This window comes from Hyaena hyaena, unplaced genomic scaffold (assembly GCF_003009895.1).
Source record: "Hyaena hyaena isolate Hyena2069 unplaced genomic scaffold, ASM300989v1 scaffold_399, whole genome shotgun sequence".
In the NCBI taxonomy this organism is placed as follows: domain Eukaryota; kingdom Metazoa; phylum Chordata; class Mammalia; order Carnivora; family Hyaenidae; genus Hyaena; species Hyaena hyaena.
Window position 1 is genome coordinate 179,866 of NW_024081033.1, and position 18,656 is coordinate 198,521.

The window sequence follows — 18,656 nt, forward strand, 5'->3', positions numbered from 1 at the left end:
AGATATACAAAAGTGTAAAAGTATTAAAACAAATAACAACCCAAAATAGATGTGCAATACAACAGAGTAGGAGAAAATTGAACTTTGAAATTAAAATGACTTGTGCTATAAATCCCAACTCTGCCTCCTAATTAGTCATATGACTTAGGGCAAGTGCTTTAACCTTTCTGAAGTGAATAATAATATATATGTTACAAGGTGTTCTTATGAAAATGAACTAGATAATATGCTTTATATATCTCAAAATGACTGGTAAATTATCAATAATTAAGACATCATTATCACCATTATTGTAACGTCCACACTGAACAACGTTCACACTGCCTAAATTAATATTCTTGTGGCTATCTATCTGTATTTCTATTATAGTTCATAATTCCCCAAACCCTGAAGGGAAAGGATGATGAGTAGAAATTCTTTCCTGCCATTTTGTTATTATTACAATCGCTGAGGTAGAGTAAAGCTCAATTTAATTTAGAAAATATGAATATCAGCATATTTCCAGAAATTTATTGCAGCCTGGGAAGGGGAGCAGAGAAAAGAAAGGGCCAGTTACAGAGCACTGGGCCGTGAGATAGTCAGGGAGAGAGAAAGGTTAAGTTGGAAGGGGGATAAAAGATGTTAGAAAGGTCACAACGAAAGTGGCTTTGTCCATGCTTCTGGCTGCACCTGACTTCATCAGCAGATCACACTGGCAAAACAGAAGGGAAGACACTGCGTAGCCTAGGGATCCCATATGAAGCTTGGCCTTTGTTTTAGACACACAGTGGCCAAATCTGATATGATTGCCTGATGAACTGAATTACACTGAGCACTTTCAGTGTGCTCAGCACAGTCCTAGGTACCCGGTAAGATATGAAACAGATGATCTCTGCTTTGAAGTGACTTTGAGTGAAACGTGGTTGCAGCCAAAATAAAGAAAAAGTGAAAAATGGAAGCATGAAAGAAACAAATAGTAATATAGAACACACGACTACTAATAGTTGTAATAATAATGACAATGGTGATGGACATGATTTGTTAACTTTTATGTTCAAGGCACTGTCCGACACTTTATGTATTTGTAAGCATTTAATTTTCACAACAGCAAGTGAGAGATCACCATCTTGATTTTAATGATGAGTAATATGTACTGACGACAGTAAACTTGGATCTCAGATGCACAGTATCCTTATCAAAATAACTGGCCAAGGAAGAGTTCATAATCAAATACCACAAAAATTGGAAATATTACTTTGAATAAATATACACAATTGCAATTGTTTTCCAATGCAGTTCAAAAATATATAAGAAGTACAGGATAGTAGTAGTTTTAATAACCCCTGGTGCAAGGAATTTACTTTTTTTATGGGCCCATAAAAATGTGTTTATACCACTAGTAATTTAAAATAATGATGCTACATGCAACTGCTATTACTGTAATACATAACTTAAGTGAACCAATAATTAAATAACACTTCAAGTTATTTTAACACTTCTGTCATGTATTTCTAAAATGAATTGCTTTATGTCATCAAAGCCTCACTTTTTTCATTATTTGAAACATTTTCTAAGATGAGGCTTTCCAATAACCATGTTGTAGTGAAAGTGTAGTGTGTATTTCTCCCACCTTTCTTCTCCCTTCTCTCTCTCTCCCTCTCCCTCTACTTCTCCCTCTCCCTCTCTCCCTCTACCTCTCCCTCTCCCTCTCTCCCTCTACCTCTCCCTCTCCCTCTCTCCCTCTCCCTCTCCCTCTCAATGTCCTGTGTACTAAGCAAACAATGGCAATATATAAAAGCAAGACTGTCTTCCCACAGTGCAGTCAGTTCAAGATCATGCTCCAGCAATGATTAGCAAAGTTCTTTGTTCATCATGTTCAGTTGAAGAGGGAGTTGGTTTGGGCAATGTTCTTCACAGGGACCAAGTCTGAGCATGGAAATGAGTACCGTGGCAAGTCTGCCCACAGCATTATCATTCAAATTAGAGTTAATGCTTTAATGATCACCTTATAAATATTAATATACTCATTAGCTCACTTTGGCAATGGTTAGTTTTCATACCTGTGTCATATCTTACCCCAAGAAAAGGAAAAGAAAATGTCAGTTGGGGAGTCTGTGTTTGACAGTCTACTTCTCACTGAGGGGTCCTTCGCTTATTTTCCCTAAGTTTAAAGAAAATATTTTTGGAAGCAATAAATGTAAAAGAAGCAGTTTAGCTACGAAGTGCAGTCTTCTCAGATCATGCACAGGAGGGCAGAGTTATTTAGACTTCTGAACGTGGGCTCTAAATGGTCAGAAAAATGTAAAATCATGTGATTTTAGGTATTGTTTTATAAAAATGCAAGGGATAAGCTGAAAGATAACATAAAGACGGAATAAATTAAGAGTGAGGAGAGAACATGGGAAGGTAGGAGAGAGGAGAGAAGAGAGAAGGGAAGAAAGAAATAGGATGGAGGAGGAAGCACAGGCAAGTAGGCAGTCTCCTCACTCACGATCTGTGAGGACACAGTGGAATCCACCGCCCTTGGGTCCGGCCTCCAGGTCCCAGGGACAGTTTGGGCAATGTGATGATGTCAGTACAGAAGTTTCTACATTTCTTCTCACCTTTTCCTCCCCTTTCACCATGTGGGTCCTTGTAGCAGGAAGCACCTTTGGTCAAGACAGGAAAAGTGAATGGATTCAGGGGCATGTTTTCCTCTCCTCTCCTCTCCTCTCCTCTCCTCTCCTCTCCTCTCCCCTCCCCTCCCCTCCCCTCCCCTCCCCTCCCCTCCTCTCCTCTCCTCTCTTTAACTTTTATTTATTTTGAGAGAGAGAGAGAGAGAGAGTTGGGGGGGAAGGACAGGGAGCAAATAGAAAGAGAGAGAATCCCAAAGAAGCCCCATGCTGTCAGCACAGAGCCCGATGGGGGTCTTGAACTCACGAACCATGAGATCATGACCTGAGTCAAAGTTGGACTTGGACTGAACTGAGCCACCCAAGTGCCTCTGAGGCATGTGTTTCTAATAAAACAAAGATCTAATGAAGGACAAACAGGAATCAAAGATAAATTTTGTTTTTGAGGAACCAAGTGAATAGAACAGGGAAAGGAATGTTGGAAAATAAGAGAAACCATGAAATCTGTTTTGTAAAGGTCAAGCAGACAGACCTGGAGATACAGATTTGGGATACTACTACCCATGTATTAAAAATAGATATCACCAATTCAGTTTCATTCATCACAAGTATCTGGACCCTACACAAAAGCTAATATAGATTAATTAGCAATATCTAAATATCTCTTCAAATAAGACTAATAAAGAAAACAGGTTGAACCTCATGTTTAGAAGAATTCTTCCTAAAATAGAATAATTGGATGAAACAATACTCAAAGCTGTAACTGGAAATTTCCTCAATTTGAAAGAGAACTAACTAAGCAGAGCAAGAGTGGAAACCGTATTTGAGACAAAATTAGTAAAAACTAATGCCTTCTATTGATCCACGCTTGATATTTTTTTAAAATCAAAAGTATAAACAAAAATACCCTATAAATAGTAAGGTAAAAAAAAAAAAGAAAAGAAAAAGAAGATAGGCTTATCTTCTTTCCTCTCTTAAATTCTTCCCAATATTCTATAAGGACTTTGAATAACACATAGCATTCTTCCCAGAAGCTTTTTTTTTTTTTTTGGCTTTTATTTTCTGCCCTTAAAAATAGTTCCCCCTATGAAATGATGACAGAGAAGCTGCCCTGATGGCAGAAAGAAAAACACTTAGGGAGAAGAAAATATACCTCAAATGTATTACCCAGTTACAAGTAACACCAATTTTCCAAGTGTCTGTGAGTTGATTCATTTCTCTCACTGAATGCATCATACCCCTGTCATCAGTGCACTAGAAAATAAGTGCAGGTTCCCAAACTCCCTCTTGTGCCAAGCGATAGTGCCAAAACCCTAAATACTTGGGAGAGACCACAGGGGAAATAGGAAAATATGGCTTTGGAGCATTTTGGAGAGAGTTAATTCAGAAGTTAACGTTTCCAAGGCATGTCTACCTAGTGACAGTAGACAATGTTTGCTTAACATTCGTAGCAGATCCTTGAGCTACATTTTGGACCCATTGCATTGCTGGCAATGGATGAGTAGCTCTGCAAAATAGTGGGGGGAAATTTCAACAGTGCCCCTTCCCAGATATCTGATGCTTTTAAGTGTCTGTGTGTTCACTTAGCAAACAGCAACAGAGCTCTAGGGGTCTGACCATGCGCTGTACAGCTAGCCTTCCTGGATTCCAACCTTGCCTCTGCCCCTTACTAGCTGTGTGAACTGAGCAGGTGATTAACTGTCCATGCCTCAGTTCCCTTGTGTGTGAAGTAAGGGTGTTAAAAATACCTACCACAAAGGGGATGCTGTGAAATTTAGATCGTTAATTTATGTTTAGTAACATTAAGTGTTAATGTATATTAGGTGGCAAAAATTAAATGCTATCTTAATATGTATTAGATAAATCTATCCTATTCAGTACCAGGTGCCAAAGGCTGAACCAGATGTCAAAGATACAAATATGCACCAAATGTGATTCTTCCCCTGTCTTGACTGTGCTAAAACATGAGGGGTGTACAGAACGTATGTGAGCTGTGGGAAAATATGGGGCTGACTCCAGCCTCAGTCACACGTATTCCTCTCATCTTAGCTGTGCTGTATGACAGGCACCAGTCATTACACACATGGAAACGTGACGCAGCTCATATAGTATCTCATATTTCTATTGTTCAGAAGTTCCTGTTGGCTCAGCCGGTTTCCCTTCTCCCAGGTTCACAAGGTCAAAATCAAGTTGCCAACTGGCTGGGTTCTTTTTGTGATGTTCCGTGAAAATTCTGCATTCAAACTCATTCAGGCTATTGACCCATTCCAGTTGCTAACAGTTGTAAGACTGAGGTTACCGTGGAGTCTCTGAGTAGTGATTATAGGCACTCTCAGTTTTTAGAACCTGTGCATTCTTTGGTTTGTGGCTCTCTTCTCTTCTTCCACATCTCTCTAACAGCCTTTTCATCTCCCTCCAGCTAGTCACAGTTTCCTACTTTTCAGGGCCACATGAATCTGCCCATTTAGAACCTACCCATCTAAAGCAGGCTTATTCAAAACTAAATATAAACATACATACATACAAACATACATAAGTGTTTATTCTAAAATAAACTTTAATGCCACCTGCAAAGTCCCTTCATGATGGTGCCTACATTAGCATCTGGTTGAATTACTAGGGATGACACTCTTAGGGGGTCATCTTTAGTATTTTGCCTAGCACGCTTCCCAGTGCTAGAAAAAACATCATCCCTTCCTCACATAAAGCTCCCAGGATGTTGTTTTTTAAAGTCTTCTCGCCTGCGTGGTTAAGCCAGAGGCTGGCTGGTCATAGCCTGGGCAACAAGACGTGGCCAAAGATGGGGGAAGTCGAGGACAAAAGGCAGGACCAAGTATATGCAGTAATCTTCCTGGAAAGCATGTCTTTTATTGATGTGCCTGGTTTCATTTCTGGCTCTGAGGGCCCAAACCTTTGCCGTGTTTCAGCCTAAGGTGAAATGGGTAAGGACAAATCATCACTGTGAGTTTGCCCCCATCTCATTTTTCTATTTCCACCAGGATGTTTACGGAATTAATTACAGGGGCGCCTGGGTGGCTTAGTCGGTTAAGCGTCCGACTTTCGCTCAGGTCATGATCTCGCGGTTCGTGGGTTCGAGCCCCGCGTCAGGCTCTGTGCTGACTGCCAGCTCAGAGCCTGGAGCCTGTTTCAGTCTGTGACTCCCTCTCTCTCTGACCCTCCCCTGCTCACGCTGTCTCTCTCTCTCTCTCTCTCCTACAAATAAATAAAAAAAAAATAATTACAGAATTATCCAACTTGAATATAAGAAGTATGACTTCCATTTGTAGGGGATGAGTAAAAACCACATCTCTGAACATATCAGATGAAGCGATAGAGGGGGAAAATACTGTTTCAGGAAGAAGATATAGATTCTAAATCCATCTCAACTCATTGATTTTTTTTACCAGGTTTTTTTTTTTCTAATACATATACATCTTTGGCTTTCCCCATCATCCTATGCACCCAGTTTTATGATCAGGGAAAATCACTTCAGTGTTCTCATCCATAAAATAACCAGACTAAGCCAGGAGACATCATATATATATAGCATTCCTATACCTGCTTTTCTCTATGTCCATAAGTGACTGGATGGCAACCTTTCTTGTTACACATAAAGCAGCTTCATAATATCAGTTGTAATTAAAAGTTCATTGTAAGACATACGTGAAGTCATACAGGTAAAAGACTTCATCCAGTGCCTGGACAAGAAGAATAGTACCCCTTACCAATCACAGATGAAACATATTCTAGGGTTGTGAAGTCATTTGTATTTTGCACGCTACCCACAATAAGTTGTTTTTCGTGGCTTGAGACACTCTTGCAGCAGGAGTAGGTGGTTCTAACGAGCAGAAAAGAAGAGAGGAAACAGTAAGAATACTCGCATTAGTTGTTTCTGCAATGGATCTGAATGTCCCTCCCCCAGAAGGAATAAGAAATGTAGATTCTCTGAAATGCATGTTAAATAGACAGCAAAAATCAAAGGTGGCAAAATTCATTAAAATGCTGAAAATAAAATGATAAACAAATCTAGCATCAATAAATTTTGTTAACAAAGCAAAACCAGTATTTTGCTTTAATGGAAGCATCTGAGACCGTTGGAATGTGTTTGTGTCCCCAGAAATACAGATGATTTTCTACTCTAAGGTGGTCTATTAACATTTCTTTGTAATAAAAGTGTACGGGCATTTTGATGGCTTTCTGCAGTGCTGTTCATTTATTACCTGCTTCTTGAGCACCACCTATGGTGCTGACATAAACAACAGAGATTTCACTCCTGATAAGATGGGGCTTAGGTTCACAGCAGTGATTCTCCCAAGTGTGATCTCTGGACTTGAAACCTCAGCAGCAACAGGGACCATGTTTAAAAAAATGTAAATTCCAGGCTCCACCCAGAACTATGGAGTAGAAACTGTCCAGATGGGGCACCAGGATTCTGTTATGGTTTGACAAGCCTCCCACGTGATTCCATGGTAAAGTTTGAAAGCTACTGATGAGGTATATCCATAAAACAGACTTGAGCTTCACTGGCTTATATCTACCTACGAAGATGTCTTGCATCTGTAAAACCTGTTGCAGCAAATGGGTTGCAACAAATCCCTGAAAATCAGTAACCATGACAAATAGCCAAGAACTGCTTAAAATTCAGATATGCTCGGGGCGCCTGGGTGGCTTAGTCGGTTAAGCGTCCGACTTTCGCTTAGGTCATGATCTCGCGGTTCGTGGGTTCGAGCCCCGCGTCGGGCTCTGTGCTGACTGCCAGCTCAGAGCCTGGAGCCTGTTTCAGAGTCTGTCACTCCCTCTCTCTGACCCTCCCCTGCTCACGCTGTCTCTCTCTCCTAGAAATAAATAAAACATTAAAAAATTTAAAAAAATAAATAAAATTCAGATATGCTCACTTTTTATAAGTAGTGTGTGTCCATTTCTGCTATTGTATATTATTTCCTAGATATGAAAATAATTTCTTCTGAAGTCACTTCATCCAGTTATGCCAAATAAATTACTTATTTATTAATAGTTCATTGTGAAACAGCCCTGAAATAGGTATAGGGGAGGAAGATCTATCTGTTTTGGATTGAAACAGCAGGTTCAGGATCCCGCAACAATGGAGAAGGACTGGGAATATCTATCTGCTCATCAATGGTTTTTCAGGCTGTCAGAATGTCACTGGTTCTAACACCTGAAACTGATAACTGAAACTAATCAAAGCATGTGATCGTAAAAAAAGAAAAAAAAAATGTAAGCTCAAAGAATTGTCAAGTTTTTCCTTCTAATTTTAGTTATATGTTTTCTTTCCAGCAGACTGATTTATTTCAGATCCTAAAATTATAAGCTCCTGATTTATGGCATGGATAGTTCCTTACACCCCATGATAAAAACACTTAGAAGTAAACTTACTTGTTCTTGATCAGTGTGAATACTCCATCTGGTGCCCTAGCCTTTTGCTGCAATACTGTCTTCTTGGGTATAGGTGCATGTGGGCAAGGGAATAGCTCTATGGAAAGCTTGGGACTGGATATCTTTGAATTTCATCTCTTTGCTTTCATAACCTTCATGATACGGCACATACCTAATCATTCAGGCATGTGGTGAATGTATAGAGATGCATGCATAATTAATAGACAACTGAAGGCCTGAAAATAAATTGTTAAAGCTCATGGTAGGAAGGGCAGCCTTGTGGCATGATGATATTTGTGCTGCTTGCCTGATAATTGTTCATTACTCAGAAGAGCACAACAATTTTGTAATTAATGCCTGATACACATTACCTTTAATTGCATAAGCAGCCTGGCTTGGAGGAATCTGTGTGTAAGCAGAAGTGTGCGCATATGTGTTTCTGTGCAGAGAAAATTTTTGCCTCTAATGAAAGAGTTCTCTTCCCACTGATAAAGTGCTTGGCTGATCCAGTTCAAATTTCCTGCTTGATGTGAGGGCATCCTGAGCGGGAGAGAAACATAAGATACAAGTTGACAAATTAAACCAAAAAGTATCCCTGGATACCTTTTATGGAGAAATGATTTCGTTCATAATGGACCTCAGACCTGATACCATGTTGAACTCTTGCTAGAAAAGCATTCTGTTTATTGCTGGACACATTCTCCGATAAAGGGAATTCCATGAAGGTGTTCAAATCCAGTAAATGATCACTAACCCTACTTTTAGGTCAGTATTTGTTTTCTCCTTGAGTATTTATTTAAGTGGCATTATAGGTGGTTAGAAATGTACTTTCTTGGCCTATTTAGTTTATTTCTACAATAACCTATAGCCATCCAGGCTAGATTGAAACTGCAAGTTTAAACCAAAATTGTGGAGGAACAATGTTCGGTTTCAATTCCTCTCCTTTCTCCTCCAACCCGCAGTCAGTTTTTGCCCTTTCTGGTTTTCTAGCACTTCTCACTCAACCTTACCTGGGCCAGGGTGATTAAGAAGTGTGCTTTGTACTGGACTGGAGTGCACAAATCAGAATCCTGGACATGGAGTCCAGCTATACAAGTGATTCTTTGGCCAAAAGGGTGTTTTCTTATGGTTCTTTTCTTTTTTTCTTACTTTAAAAAAAAATAATTGAACCAGTTACCAACAACTAATAATTGAGATGGTTCACATAAAACCCTGGATTCTTGGTTCCTCTTGAAAAGTCTGCACTACGAGCCACATCATACTTCCATTCCTACGTGGAGATATCTGTTGGAGAAAAGCACAGGCCACCCCTGTAGAAGGGGACGTGTGTGCTCCAGGCAGCCACAGTCCTCAGAACTAACGACCACCTTCCTCCCACTGACGCTACGGCCAAAAGCCATTCATCACCAAGATTGGTGCTGTTGCCTTTCTTACACTCGCTTCAGTTTACTCATTTGTATTACCTGCTGGCCTCTGTAGGCATTTGAGTTTTTCAAAACCTGCCATAAATATTTCTTCTCTTTCCTTCCAATTCGTGGCCCCATAATCTTTTATAAAATAACCTTTTATATTTTTTATAAAATAAAATTTTATTATTTTATTATTTTATTTTTTAAGTTTATTTATTTGAGAGAGACAGAGATAGTGCAAGCGGGAGAGAGGCAGAAAGAGGGAAACAGAGAATCCCAAGCAGGCTCAGCACCCTCAGTGCAGAGCCCAACTTGGGGCTCAGATGAAACCACAAGATTATGAACTGAGCCAAAAACAGGAAGAAGACACTCAACCCACTGAGTCACTGAGGCACCCCGTAATCTTAAGAGAAAGCCAGTGAGCAACCAGCAACCCATCCCAGTCACGTTGCCTCTCAATTTTGTGACCCAAATATCCACAACAAAATCTATAGCTTTCTGGCTTTATCCTCTCCTTTAACACTCAAATACAATTACTTGAGCCATATTCCAGTTTGACAATAATAAATTCAGTTCCAAACTTTTGGGAAGTTTCTGGGAATTCACCAAGATGACTTGGGCAGAGCCAGGGTTGGTTGAGTACCTTCATTTTTCTCTGTCATTGCTTGCTCAAAATGCCTGCTCCCTCTCCTCACCCCTTGCCTTCTGGGCATAAGCTGTCTCTCCAGCTCCTTCTGATACCGTTTTTTAAAATATGGAATTAGTCTTCTCTTCCTTGTGCTGAGAAGTGGATATCATGAAGCTTGATAAAGTTTGCTAATGGCTTTGTTGACAAATTATGAAAACAATAAGAAATGGCCCATAAGTGAATACTAGGCAGCCACTCTGGCTTCTCCAATAGCGACTTGCCACTATGCTACAGGCATCTACCAGATTCCCTCTTCTATGTCAGTGCTTTCCTCTTTCTTGGTTGTCCATTGGAAATCTGAAAGTCTCGACATTGCTAACACTGTAGTGAAAAAATATAGTTTTTTTAATATATAGTGCAAGGGTAATTGTTTACCCATTAAAATAAAAACAGAAGACTGAACTGTTAGCTCACAGCACACAGAAAAATCTACTGAGTTAAGTGATGTGCAATACAAAAACAGACACATAGACCAATAGAATAGAATTGAGAACTCAGAATTGGACCCAAAAGTATACAGGCAACTAATCTTTGACAAAGCAGGAAAGAATATCCAATGGAAAAGAGACAGCCTCTTTAACAGATGGTGCTGGGAGAACTGGACAGCAACATGCAGAAGAATGAAACTAGATCATTTCCTCACACCATACACAAAAATAAACTCAAAATGGCTAAAGGACCTGAACGTGAGACAGGAAACCATCAAAATCCTAGAGGAGAAAGCAGGAAACAACCTCCTTGACCCTCACCGCAGCAATGTCTTACTTGACACATCCCCAAAAGCAAGGGAATCAAGAGCAAAAATAAACTATTGGGACCTCATCAAGACTAGAAGCTTCTGCACGGCAAAGGAAACAATCCATAAAACTAATAGGCAACCGAAGGAATGGAAAAGATAGTTGCAAATAACATCAGATAAAGGGTTAATATCCAAAATCTATAAGGAACTTACCATTTGCTCCTGACTTTAAAACACTCCACCTAAGACACCCCACGCGCAAATCTAAGTCTTAACTTCTGGCCCTCCAGAAGGAAAATAAGTTATGTTTCCCTTGCCAACATTCCTCCGTAGATGCTTCTGGAACCATCACATTCAGTTGTGAAGAACATAGGGAATATATGGTTAAGAACTGTTCATTTGCCAGGGAGCCTGCAGGCTCAGTCCGTTGAGCCTCCAACATCGGCTCAGGTCATGATCTCATGGTTTGTGGGTTTGGGCCCCGCGTCGGGGTCTGCATGACACCTCAGAGCCTGGAGCCTGCTTCCTATTCTGTGTCTCCCCCCCACCATCTCTCGGCCTCACCCCCTCTTGTGCTCGCTCGCTCTGTCTCTCAAAAGTAAATACACTTAAAAAGAATTGCCCAGTTGCCAAAGTTTTTGAATGGTGTGGGTTTAAAAAGTAATATCAATCCTGCCAATTTTTACTATAAGGATCTTCTTAGATTTAGAGGGGAAAGTGTATCTAATTATTAGTCAGCCTTGTGCCTGGTGTCTTCATGTAATCACACATGATTATAAAAACCATCCACCCTATTTGCTGGAGATAAATAGCGGGGCATATTTGCCCTGAGATCTTGTCAAGGCACAAGGCACAAGACCATTTACAAGGCCACCCCTGGAAACAGTTGCCATGGTGAAAGCCATGGTCACACTGTTTCCAAGCCATCTTCCGGCATCACAAACCACTCTGAGCGAAGAGTTCACCACATGCCCTCACACAATTAGAGGTAAGCAAAGACCATGCCTGGAATCCTTCATGTTAACCTTCCAGCTCTCAGACACCCTTCTGGGGGAGAAAAACCCTACACACGTCTTGTCTCCTTGATGGCACAGCCTCACGTTTTCTCTTCTGCACCCAAGACTCTGCATCACCGGAGAAGGCCACCGCTACTAATTTTAGCAGATTTAGATTCTTGTCCCTGGTAGGCTGTCACTGCTGGGTGACAGCGCTACCGTGCATGCATTTTCCGTATGATGTTTGCGTTGCGAGAAGGGTCTGTCCCGCCTGCCTCAGAGGACCTTCTCAGGAAGGGTCTGAAGAACACGGTTTGCTTTGGTGACCTCACAGTCCTTCCGCAGGTCCTCAGTGATCGGCGCAGATGCTAAGGCAAGCATGCTGACAGAAAGTAGAAGCCGCAACAGCCCTGGCCTCATTCACCAGGGATTCATTTTGAGAAAGGGTCACCATAACCCAGACCCTCTCCTGTGTTTTGTGTCCAGCTGCAGAGAATCGCCTAAACCCTTCAAATGGTGGTAAAGCTGAAGTTACTGCATTGCCATCTCTGACACTAAAGTAGTTTCAAGCCTCCCTGCTGCATGGTGGGTCCCACCTCCCCCAAGTCCATCTTCCAGGAGAGCACAGGCCCCCATAGTCAAGGGCAGCTAGGCATGCTGGGGGCCTGGGCAGGTGAGCCAGCCTGAGGCAGTCAGGAATCACAGGTAAAAGGGGATTTCTAGTGGCCCGACCCCTGATGGGGATGTGGTTTTTCACAAAAGAGGACCTCTCCTCACTTAGCATTTAAAGAATGCTGGGAGCAGAGCTCCCCTCTAGACCTCAACAGGAAGAGAAATGAGGCCGTAACTCCCCCCCCTCTTCCCAGGCATGTCCCCAGCAAGCCCCCTTTGCACACTTTTGCTCAGGCTGTGTTCTGTGTACCTGAGCAACCACAGCTCCAGCTATACTCGAACATCTTCAAATGCTTGTGTCCTTCGAGACTAATTAACCTCGGGTTCCGTAGGTGAAAATAACAGCACCCGCCTTTGCATCATCAACGATATATGAAACAAAGTGATGTAAATCAGGAGAGCGGGGAAGCAAATACCCGGCTTTTCTGAATTAAATTGAGAATCTTCCTTGACATCTGAGGTTTGATATCTTTCAGCAGAGATGACAGCTCTGAAAGTGCTCTCCCGGTGCTGAGCGGAATATAAAACAATCCAAGGCATCATTTACATATCACACAGACATCTCAAGCTGGCAAGCTTGTTGCTTAGTAAAGAAAATACAAATAAGGCGGGCTTAGCGGTGGGCTGTGGACGCTGGAGTTAGTGGGGTAAGTGCTGGCTGGTTAACTAAGCCCTGTTATGCCTTGGAAGGGTTAAGGGAAGGAGCAGAGTTGAGTAAGGAGCTGTTTTCCTTCTCACTGTTCTCCACTTATCACCTCTCACCATGAGACAACAGCTCTGAGCAAGAGAAGCAGTGATTGTGCAAATTATTTTCTTCCAAACACTGAAGTGGTGCTGAATCGAGGGGGGAGGCAGTAGAGATAGAAACCAGATCAAAATACGCAGATGTGTCTTCATGATGCAAGGAAAACCAAGCTCTAAGAACTATGGAAAACCTCAGTTTCTCAGTCCCCACCCCGTAATAGGGTGCCCTGTTCTCTTCTGTCTCCTGTTTCCAAAGCTCATTCTTATTTGATTTGCTTTTCCTTCCTACATCCTCTTATTTAATATATTAGCTTGTCTTCCTTCTGCTACAACAGCATCCTCTATTCTTAGCGTAGTATTTGTTTAACGCACGCTAGATACTCGATAAACATTTACTAAATCAAATGTTAGTGCACACATGATAATCTAATTTCCAAGTGAGAGTCGCTATTTATTAACAAGGAGAAGGAGCCATGGAATTCTGGAAAGAGCTTTTGCACTGGAGTCCTGAACAGCTTGATTCAAATCCTGTTTCTTTCAATTATGTAAGCTTCAGGTTTTTTATTTGTATTGGAAATGAAAAGATAGGAAGGGTGAGAAGGAGGGAGGGAGGGAGGGAGGAAGATGGGGAGAAAGGAGGGAAAGAGAGGGAGGGAGGGAGAGAGAAAAGGAAAGAAGGAAGTTCATAATTATAATGAATATTGATTGCATAGAACAGGCACGGTTCTAAAATCTTTACATGCATTAGCTGAATACAACTCAAAACAATTATCCTCGTGAGAAAACTGAGACACAGAAGTTAAGTAATTTTCCGAAGGTCATGCAGATGGTACGTTGCAGGTCTGGGATAGAAATCCAGGCAGTATAACTCAAGATACTGTTAATCACTTCCCCCAAACACATATGTACACACACACACACACACACACACACACACACACACACACACCCCGCTCCCTTTCGTGAGACTATAATACATTAACTCTTAGGCTGCTGTGGAGACTGCATTCAATGAGACAGCTTGCAAAGCCTGCCTGCCAGTGGTGTTTTTGGCAAGGTCCTGTGACACACGAGCACAAGTTTTTTCATGCTGCCTTGAGCCTGAGCCTGTCCTGAATGATAGCACATTCTCCCTCCAGTATGTCCCTTCTGGAAGCACCAGCGTGTCTCCCACTCTCATTTTAGATGTTGTGACAAGACAGAACTTTCTCCAGCAATTCCTCTTCTGGGTCTACATCCCAAAGAACTGAAAGTCCGTCTTGGGTTGCAGACCCATGTTCACAGAAGCATTATTCTCAATAGCAAAAGGTGGATGTGAACCCAGATGTTCATCAACAAAGGAATGGATAAGCCAAATCTGATATAGAGACATAATGAAACAGTACTCAGCCTTAAAAAATAAACAGTTTCTGACACATTCCATAAAGCGATGAATCTTGAGGACATTTTGCTACGTGAAATAAGCCAGACATGAAGGGACAAATAGTGTGTCATTTTGTTTGTATGAGGTGCCGAGAGTACTCAAATTCATAGAGACAGAAAGTAGACTAGTGCTGTCCAGGGGCTGGAGGGGGGGTGGAAAATGGGGTGTTATTGTGTAATGCATATAGAGGATTCATTTTGGAGATGAAAAAAGTGGTTACACAACAATGCAAATGTACTTAACACAACAGAATTGATACTTAAACATGGTTAAGATGGTGAATTTTATTATTTTATTTATACATATTTTACTACAACTAAAAATGAAATATTTTTCAATTTTCTAAAGGATTTTTTTTTAATTTTTAAGTAATCTCTACACCCAGTGTGGAGCTGTAACTCACCACCCTGAGATCAAGAGTCTCAAGCTCTACTGACTGAGCCAGCCAGACACCCCAAAAATAAAATAAAATTTTAAAAGGCACTGTTATAATAGTTCACATCAAAATGTCCTGTTTGACTGGTGCATAACAGCTTGATCGGTGCTCAGTAAATATACTCAGTACTTGCTTTCAGGCTTCAGATATTTGAAGTTAGTCTATGACTATCTATAGCTTTTTGTTGCTAGCAAATTCAACACAGATACTCTGATCCCAGAATTCTCTGATACCAGTTTGGCAGCTGTTGGGAAAATTTAAAGGATGCAGGTGATTAGCCTGGCCATATGGAATAAGGGATAAGCCGGGCAAAGGGAATGGTTGTATCTCCCAGTACCTGCCCAGGACCACACCGGTCCTTCCTTCCCTGGCCATGTGATGAACCAATATTTTCCTCCTATTGTACGAATATTCCTTTCCCCTGATTTCTTACCACCTCCAAAGAAAGAAATTGCCCTTTATATCCATCCATGGGTCAAGCTAGTTGAGAAAGAATGCAATTTGAATTAGTAAGTTTACATTATATGTGTGAATGCCTAATAACCACATACTTTTCTCCTGGGGTTTTATATATATTTTAAATTTGCATAAAATGTATTAGAGACAGAAAAATTTCTAATGTGCAGGACTTAAGAGGCAATGACAATATAAAGCATTCTTGACATGTTCATGTTTAGAGTGGTCATGGGGTGTCTCAAATCATGTCACCTGGTCCACAGCCTGCTTGTCGTGAGATGGGGAATATTTTGGATGGATCCTAGGTTCACAGATCTTAAACAAGAGCCTTTCTTGGCATACTGATGGACTTGGGTGGCTTTCATTGAATCAGACTTAATCAGGGCTCCACTAACAAGTCTTATTTTAGAATCAACACAAAGGGAACTGACTTTTGATATAAGAAAACTCAGCCTCCAGTTCCCCTCAGACCCTTTAAATCTAAATAACAGATTCCAGGGATTCCAGAACATTCTCAAATTTTATTATATCACTAAACAGCACATTCTTTTTCAGCAGCAGAATAAATTTATATACATGTACATGTACATATACATATGCATACGCATATACATGTCTGCTGGGAGATGGGAAAAAGGATTCATGGACAGTGTTTATCTATCAATTATATCTTAAAAGCTGAGATTTCTCAAAGACCATTGCTTATTAGATACTTAAATATAACCAGGACAAAGCAAAGGCTCACTCAAGCAAATTAAAACAGGCAAAGTCACTTTCCGGCAACTCTAACCCACCCCTCCAAGGAACGAAGGACTGTGCCCTTCATTCTAGTTACTCTCCTGGGTCCTTCTCCCAGCTTCAGTGAGCCCTCCACCAGCTCCTGGTCAGACCTGCTCTTTGTTTGACTCTGAGAGGCTGTGAAATTCAGTCACAGAATGATGTCAATGACCAGTTGACTTAAATGCTACACCAGGTAATGAGGATCTCAGTTTTACGATCAAATAATATTAGACTCGAAAGGGACTTGAAAGGTCATCTTGCTAATTTTTCCACATAAATAAAAGAAGTTTATGTACAGCTTTTCCCTCCCCACAAACATAACACAGCCTCTACCTGAACCCTTCTAGTTACTGGCTGCCCATTCTATTACAGCAAGCATTTCCTGTGTCTGATGGCTTTACCAACTAGAAAGTTATCTCTATGGGGCATCTGAGTGGCTTAGTTAGTTAGGTGTCTGACTTGGGCTCAGGTCATGATCTCATGGTTCAAGTACAAGCCCTGTGTTGGGCTGTGTTGTGATATCTCAGAGCCTGGAGCCTTCAGATTCTGTTTGCCTCTCTATCTGCTTCTCCCCCTGCTCTCTCAATCTCTCTCTCTCTCTCTCTCTTTCTCTCTCTCTCACTCCCAAAAATAAATAAAAACATTAAAAAATTAGAAAGTTATCTCTGAGGTTTAACCATATTTTTCAATATCTTTATTTCTGTTATTTTAGATCATCACAGTTTCTGAACTTTTCATGTTTTTTTTACTTTCCTGTGAACATAGTAATAGTTATGTCTTGCATATGTCAGGAACTAAGGTAGGTGCTTAAATTGATTATTTTAGTTGTCCTTACCACAGTCCTGTAAGATAGTTCTAATGATAAAATAAGTTATTTTTCACCAAAAGCATGATTACTTCTAATGATAAAGGAAGGAAGGCATGAAGACTTGAGTGCACAAAGTCATGCATTCTTTAATGGACAGAATCACGATTCCATCCTATCCCAAAGCCCAAAGTATTAAGATAAATTGCTTCTTACTCAGTCTTATATTCAGAAATGTGTACACTGTGATGTATTTTTGCTTTCTACATTTTCTATTTGATTTATTTAATGTTTAATATTATGGTAAATAATATTTATAACAGTCTTCCTCAGTCATGGCAAATGGGTATACAATCCCTCCGTCTATCAGTAAACGTAAATATTGGCAAATGAGACTAAATACTTTGGGAGATTTCTAGAAACTAAACTTATGTTCTAGTTCATCACAGCCATCAAGCTCTAGGGAAGGGAGACTCTGGTTACAGAATGCCTGAGGGCTTTAGGGGCTTGATGAGAGTAGTGGGAGGAGCCAAAACCTCAGAGGAGATGCCAAATTAGAAAAAAAAAATAACGTTTATTTATTTTTGAGACAGAGAGAGACAGAGCATGAGTGGGGCAGGGGCAGACAGAGAGGGAGACACAGAATCTGAAGCAGGCTCCAGGCTCTGAGCTGTCAGCACAGAGCCCGACATGGGACTCAAACTCATCACTGAGAGATTATGACCTGAGCTGAAGTCGGACACTCAACTGACTAAGCCATCCAGACGCCCCAATTAAAATTTTATTTAAATATACCAGCAGCACTGTGAAGTGGCCTTTGATAATAGACTCTAACTGAAATCAGAGAACAGGGCTGCTTCTAGGAGCGTAGAGCACAAATGCATGCGAGTTCTCTCAATGCAGATGGAGTGAAGGAAGAACCCGACTACAGGTCAGGAAAGCCTGGGTTTAATCCCATTTCTGCAATTCACTGCATGACCAGGCAAGCCCCTCAGATATCCTGAGCCTTTATTTCCTTAGCTGTAAAATAGATTGTTTATGTGCCCACCTTCCCAAATATTTTGATAATGACACAAATGTTTTACACTATTTGAAGAGCTTTGTAAACTGGCAAGGAAAATGCAGGTTGATGCATTTGATCAACAAATATTATTGAACACCAGCCATCGTGTGGGAGCCACAAAACACAGCAGAACTAGCTGCCTGGGACTAGGTGCAGGATGTCCCACCCAAAGCCTTCCCAGGGGAGCTCTCCATGGAAGGCCACCTGGATCAGAGGAGGTCACCGAGCATGGCGCTACAGCTATAGGAAGACCAGTCAAAGGACTGCTGCAGAAGTACATGTAGCAACAGCTGGGGCCCAAATAATAGCAGGTGGACTGAGTATGGGGGGGTGAGGGAGGGTGTGGGTAGAGTTGGGCACCATTATAGAGCCAGCAGTTAGCCAACTTCATGATTATTGTTTTTGATGAAATAGAGGAAAAAGTGACAGATGGGGGAGAAATCAAACAATTCTGTGAATTA